Source organism: Nelumbo lutea, chromosome 2 (assembly GCF_056320005.1).
Source record: "Nelumbo lutea isolate HS-2025 chromosome 2, American lotus-T2T, whole genome shotgun sequence".
Taxonomy (NCBI): domain Eukaryota; kingdom Viridiplantae; phylum Streptophyta; class Magnoliopsida; order Proteales; family Nelumbonaceae; genus Nelumbo; species Nelumbo lutea.
The window spans coordinates 68,854,986-68,862,784 of NC_142685.1; positions in this window are offsets into that span (position 1 = coordinate 68,854,986).

A 7,799-nucleotide genomic window follows, 5' to 3' on the forward strand; every position below is an offset into this window, starting at 1 on the left:
CCAAATGTCCGAATTTGTATACCCGAACTGGGTCCGAAAAGGGCAAGGAGCTGGTAGCATTTCCATTCACCCTCATTTTGATCATTTCAGCCCAGCCCGGAAATTCTGGGCTTAGGCCTGGGTTTTGTGTTCAGGTCCGGTCTGGGCCCGGGTCTACATCAGGTCCATAAATTTTAGGGCTGGGCTTGGGCTTAATACTTCAAGCTCAGATGGGCCTAACCCGGCCCATATATATTTAGTGTATAATGTATACACATGTATATACATGTTATTTTACATTATATTATATATTTTATATATAAATATTATAGCATGTATAATTTATTTTATATATAATATTTTATATTATATGATGTATAAAATAAGTTTACATGCATGTTATGTCATTCAATATTATTTTTTAGTTCATAGATCACAAAGGGGTTAGGGATTTAGTTAATGAAATTTAGTATCTTAATAATTTATTCTTTTTATTTTTAGTTCAGTTTACAGGTTTGCGAAACTTTTTATTTCCGATTAAGGGTGTTTAAAAACATGTAAAACCTTAAATTATTCAAAACATTTTAAATAGAAAAACATTTTAGTTTTCAAACCTAATGACATCTTTCCGAACTAAAAGGTATGAAAAAAATAGAACCATGGTATGCAAAGTCTTTTAGTTCTAATTAGGCGCAAGATGACAAGACCATTACAAAACATTTTATTATTCAATTTTTTTTTGAATAAAAAATCATCCTTCACTCAAACTCTCCAAATCTGGTATGAAGATTCTAAACTAATATTTTTATTAGTTATTAAGTTATTTATTATTCAAAGCTATTTTTATTAATTATTATTAGTCCGATCTAACACTAATAGCTTATTAGTACCTTGTACTTTGGGTCTAGTGCCACTTTCGTCCCTGAATTTTAAATTGCGACAATTTAGTATCCAAACTTTTAAAACGTGCCAATCTAATACCTACCGTTAACCAGATGTTAAGTGGCATTTGAAAAGACAAAAATGCCCTTCTAGTGTCATTTAATTCTCTTTATCAACCATCCAAACTTTAACAAAAAATGAACAATCATAAATCCTTACCTCTTCAAATTAATAAAGTTGGGGTCACATCTCAGATGACATTCTGGTGACCACAACTTTCTTGAATATAAAAGGCAAGGATTTTGGACTGTTCATTTTTTTTTTTTAACTTTTGGATGGTTGATAAAGAAAACTAGATGACACCTGAAGGGCATTTGTGTCTTTTCAAATGCCACTTAACGGTTAATTAACAGGCTAGTTAACGGTAGGTACTAAATTAGCAGGTTTTGAAAGTTCATGTATTAAATTGTCACACTTTAAAGTTTAGGGACCAAAGTGGCACTAGGCCCAAAGTACAAGGTACTAATTGGGAATTTTCTGTATCATTTATTAGCAATTATTTAAAATGACCAATAGAAGTGCAAAACACATGAAACTAATATGTTTAAACTAAAAACAATAATAAAACAAACTTATTAGTTTGATATGATGTAATAACCTAATAGGTCTAAACTAATAACAGAACAAGTTTATTAATTATTAGCCCAATTTTAATAGGTTTCAAAAAGGACTAATAAACTAAAATACTATTATTTAAGCTTTTCCCCTTGTTTATTTCCAAATTTTCGAACATGCCTGTCTAATCTAAAAGGTTTAAAATTTCCCCATGTTCATTTCAGAAAGAATGATATTTTATGTATATCATTTTGGAAGTAAAAATTTTTAATAAATAAAAAAAAAGAGAAGAAATAAAAGAAGAGGAAAATGGCCTAATCCCTAGCTTGTTCAATATCTACAAGAAAACTAAGCAAGTAATTACATTAAAAGGTGCCTATTACAAGGTTATCAAAATGGTTGAACAATTTGCCTTTGTTCATCATTAACTCTTTATTAATAGTAGACAATTAGACATGAATTATGAATTAATAATTTTATTTAACCATTTTTTCATTATTTGATTGGTCATCAAACTTTTTTTTGTTAGATTGATTTTTTAAAATTGTTTTTTTTTTTTTTTTTTTTTTTTTTTGTTTTGGTATCAGATGTCACCAAGTTGAGGAAAATACAAATAAAACTAAGGTCGATGGTACAAATCCACCATCACCAACTCAACATGAGACTCGTGATTAAACCTTGAAAAATAACGAAACTTATAAGAGGGCAGAAATGAAGGGCAGGTATGTGATCATTTCACTTAACTTAAACTAAATGAGACTAGTAACCTTTGGAATCACATGAGTAAAACAAGAACTATCCTTACAAGAGTCACATGATTCAAAGCAAATACAACTATCAAGTACCACAAAGGAGGGAGAGAGAATGAATACTCTTACATATCAAAAGTTTGATCATAATGCTTTAAGAAAGGTTCTTGCTTATGTTATAGTTGTGACCGTATGGAACCAAAATTCTGTGTTCTATCACGAGTCACAATTGCTAGAGATTGTTTCCAATTATATTTAGGTGAAATGGTAAAGTTAAAGGCTTTCATAGAAAAAATCAAGCTAAAGAATTTTTCAGACACATGGACTTCATTGCAACAAATCAACTATATGGTCCTCATAGTTTATTTTATAGATAATGATTGGAAATTACATAAAAGACTTTTGAATTTTGTTTTAATCATGGTTTTCAAAACCGGACAGGACCGGACCGGACGGCTGGACTGGAAAAACCAGGAACCGGTCACCTGACCGGTTTCGTTTTCCTCCAAAACTGTTGATTTTGGTCAGTAAACCGCTGAACCGGCTGGTTAACTGTTTGAACTGTTTGAACAGTTTTGACCGTTTTTCAAAATTTAAAATTTTTTATATTTTTTTGTTAGAACAGGCAAGCCATTCGGGTCGAATGGTCGGACCATTTAAACCGGTAACCGGACCCTTGACCGGTTCGATCACCGATTCGTTTTTAAAAACCATGATTCTAATATCTGGTCACAAGGGTGAGATAATTGGTAAGACAATCGAGAAGTGCCTCCTTTATTGAGATATTGAGAGAGTTCTTACCATTACTGTAGACAGTGCAAGTTTTAACAGTCAAGCCATTTATTATATAAAGAATAAATTAACAATTTGGGGGTAGTGTATTGAATGAAAATTTTTCGAAGGTGGTTTGAAAGAATTGAATGATTTGGTTGTGAGTGTTAGACATGCAATTAGAAATGCAAGGTAATGTCCATATAGGTTGCAAAAATTTAAAGCATAAATTGAGAAAGAACAAGACCCCTATTCAAAGTAATAAATTATTGTCTCTTAATGAAAATAGAATTCAACGTATACATAATGTTAGAGGTTGTCCAAAAATTTCAAAGGGCATTTAAAAGGTTTAAAGAACAAGACCCCTATTATGAAAATGGACTTAGGGAGAGGGAGGAAAAAGAGAAACTTAATAATGAAAACTGGGATAATGTAAGAAGATTGGTCACATTCTTGGAGAACATTTATAATCTAATATTGCATATTTCTAACTCTAAATGTATGACTTGCAATGGTTTTTTTCATGAAATTCATGACCTTAAATAACATCTATAAGCTAATGTGCCCCACCTAGCCCAGTTCCGATCATTTTTATTTGCATTGCTTATATTCCTAGTAGGGGTTAATGGCAGATTCATAGCAATATACTATGTATGTAAACATTTGCTTTTGAACTATGTGTACCGTATGTAAACGAATGGGAATCTCCAAATGCTTATGAAGTTTGGTATTGGCTAGAATTTTTCAAGCAATATTTGCTAATGAATTGTGCTAATATCATGATGCATTTTTGTCCTTTTAATAATTTACAATTTTTTAATATTTTAATCATTTTACAACATTTTTATCATGTTATTAAAATTATTTTTAATATATTAAACAATTTCATTTATTGATTTACCATTTTTTAATATTTTGTCCTCTAAGCAACTTTTATTATTATCTTATATTATTTTTTAATAACATGATTTTTTTATACATTTTTATTTTTGATACTCTTATTTTTCTAATCTTTTTTATTTTTAAACATTTGTATATTATTTTTATAATAACATGTACTATATTATCATTTCAAATAGGGCAAATTTCTTAAACTATCCTTATGATTTAGCTAATTGGCTACCATCACTGTTTACATATTGTCTTAAAGTATTCCTACTGTTTCTAACAATTGACAATATTGGCAAGTGCTAACGGCAAAAAAAGGAGACATCAAATTTGCTCTCCACTATTCTTGAAAATTTCAAAATAAAATCCAGCTAATGAAAATTTTGAAAAACCGTTCTTCAATGGGACTGATCTCCGATGCTGGTGCATAAGTTTCCCACTGCCATTAATGAAATCTAATTATGAGACACTCTCAAGGAAAGCTACAACACTCTCCAACAAGACAAAGAAGCTTTACTTGCTGAGGTAGTTGACATAGTTGTCGTGGTGGCAAATTAGGTAGAAGTAGTTTTTCATCAAAACAATTGATCAAATTTCACTCTAACCAATGTGGGTTTTGTTGCTCGTTTTCTTGGTTTTTTTTTTTTTTTTTGTAGTAGATAAGAGAGCTGAAGTCGATTCTAAAACAATCTCTTACGTGTCATTAGTGGTCATAATTCTTAAATCTTTGAGAGAGAGAGAGAGAGAGAGAGAGGATGGAGGAAAAATGAAATTGAGTGGAAGAAAACTTCAACTCTTTAATCTACTGTGTGTGCGCTCTATTTCAGGATAGGTGATGAGGATGGAGAAAGGAAGAGCAGATAAGTACTTGATATCATGGTTTTTAAAATCGACTCGGTGACCGAACTGGTCAGGGGTCTGGTTATCGGGTTGAACGGTCCAACCATTTGAATCGAACGCTTAACCTATTCTGACAAAAATAAATAAAAATTAAAAAAAAAAAAGGTCAAAATCATTCGAACGATTAATCACCCGGTTCAACAGTTCGCTAACCAAAATTAATGGTTTTAAGAAAAAATCCGGTTTTTAAAGAAAACGGAACCGGACCCGATTTTTCCGGTCCGGTCCGGTTTTGAAAACCATGCTTGATATCACTACAATGGACTGAAGTAATCAAGCAACGTGACTCGACTATTGCAACCGAGTTATTCTCTTGCTGTTGGGTAGGCAACCATTTCTGTGGAGGGTTATCGAAAATCGCCACCACATCGGTTGTGTGGGTTGAGCCACAGGATGTTGGATCTCATCGATTGCCCAATTCACGGGAAGAAATGGAGGAAGAAGAGAATGGCAAAATGCCCGAGCAGTTAAGGTCCTCCGAAGAGTGCAGAATTAGCATTTGTGAACAATAATCTTGCTCCAACACTTGGTCCTGAGTTTGTTTTGCCTATTCATGTCTCCAGAAATCGGTCCCAAATATGAATTCCCTACACCTGTAATAGAATTGATTATTTTAATGAATATTAATTATTAATGATAATATCACTTCTTGAACCAGACACAAATTTTACCGTATAAATTATTTTAATTACCGTATGAATTCCCTACACCTGTAATAGAATGGATTTTTTTAATGAATATTAATTATTAATGATAATTATTAATCGGTCCCAAATATTAATTACCGTATAAATTCGAATCAGACACACATTTTGCACGCAGTGATATAACTTAACCATATGATTCTATATTTCTTGAACCATGATTATGGGTTACATCATTAAGTTCAGTTTTGCATTTGTTTGTTTGTAACTGTGATTTTCACTCTTACCTATTACAAAATTTGTACTTTTGTTTATTTGCATTTGTAATGTAAATTTTACATCTCAAAAACTAATGCAAATTTTGCACTACATTCCTCCTATCTCAATTCACTCTCATATAAAGTGGGAACACATCATCTTGCTTCCTACTTCACTTCTAGACGAATAACCCTCCTCTCCCACCTCAAATCTCTTGCATAAATTGGGACTACATGCACCATTTTACTTCCCATTTTACCCTTCACAGACAAACAAGACATGGTCAAATCTGAAATAAAAATTAAACCAACATTTACCTTCAACCTATTTGCACTCCCATGCATTTACAAAGGATATAAACATAATCACATTCTTCCTAGCATATGGGAAGTTGGGAACTGATGTAATGAGTCTTGGCTATACTTACAAACTTTATATGCCATAGAATGATCTAAGGCATTCTTTGATCTATTTACCTAACAAATAAAAAACTTGTGAAAAGATTTGACCCATTCTAAGGCTATCTCTAATAGAGGTTTTGTTGTCCACAACCAACCATATTAGTATCTTTTCCTCTTAACTTATACACAAGGCTTGCTACATTTGAGAAGATAGTAATTTCTTTAACTCCTCTATTCCAAGTTGCCTCTAGTATTATGTTGAGAGCCCACTATTATGCATTTATTCCACTTTGAGCTTTACATTGTTGTCTTGCTACCACAATTACCAATTACTCTATTATAGTTAGTTGTAAAAGCAAACCAAGTAGCTAGTGTTTCCACATAAGGATTCAAAGAACAATCCACAAACAATGGATGAGCTAGCTGTTAAGATTATATATTAAATAGTCTTAATTTCATTCCAATGTTGTAATTGCTCATGGATTAAAAATACATCTTATTTCATGTAATCATGTAATTTCTTTCTTGTCATTCTTCAACAACCTCATGGATGGGTTGGAACCAATTCTATATGGACTAATCCCCATTTGAGTATCCATCGATAATGCTCTTGCAAAAATGGAAAGAAAATAGGTGATTCATTGTTTCCTTTGCTTGATTACAAAGTACACAAAGAGATTCCCTTACCTAATACAAGTTTTCCTACCCCATTTTTTTTTCCTTTCCTTACCTTTTCTTTTAAACCAAACACAATCCTACTAATAGGTTCTTTAGTTTGTCTTTGGTTAAGACCTCCTAAAAGGTTTTGCATAAAAATATTTGAAACCTTGAGTAGAGTAATGAATAATTCATGATACGTTGATTCTACTAAATACACAAAAGAGTTCGATTTTTTTCCATTATAGTTTGTCTTTGGATATTTGTTTGCTTGGGATGACATGTAGTATGTGCTTTGAAGATTCACGTTCAAATAAATTTGATAAGGCTCAATAGTGTGGTCCAAATCCAAACTTGCCACATGGCCATGAACAAAGGGGCATTCTTGGAAACTCATTGATGACTTATGTGAAAGCTGGAATCAAAGTCCATGTTATTAGGTCGGCTGACTGGATGAACCGAGTTCGTATCTTTTGCCCACAAGAATTCTGCCCACATTTATCGGAACCACACATGGAGAACATCTCATCCTCTACATAGTATTATGTAGGGGGAGATGTTCCTAATTCACGGGGTGTAGTGTATTATGAGTAGGCATGGGCAGAGTTCTCGTGGGCAGGTGATCCGGACTCGGACGAACCTTTGTGAGCTAGGAACTAGATAAGGAAATCCTGCATGGACTCCTTGGCCCAGTCAAGAAAGCTACCTACGAATGGAATTAAACACATGCAGTCTAACCCTCTTTCTACTCCCATGCCTTCACTTCATCCTTTGATCTCTTTTTGCTTACCTTAGGGACATACTTCAGGGACTCTAATGTTACTTGCAGTTGTAGGTCTCTTCAAAAGCAACTCAGTTCTAAATGTCTCTCCTATTGTAGATTCTAATAGCAAAAAAAAAAAAGAATATTAAGATTTCATTTCACCTCCCTTTATCAAGTGGTGGATCTTTAACCTTCATTTTGTTGTCTTCCTTATTTATAGGTGTTGATGTTTGGTGTGGCTAAGTAATTTAGCAGTCTCAATTACACCATCAAAACTACTGCATTTATCTTT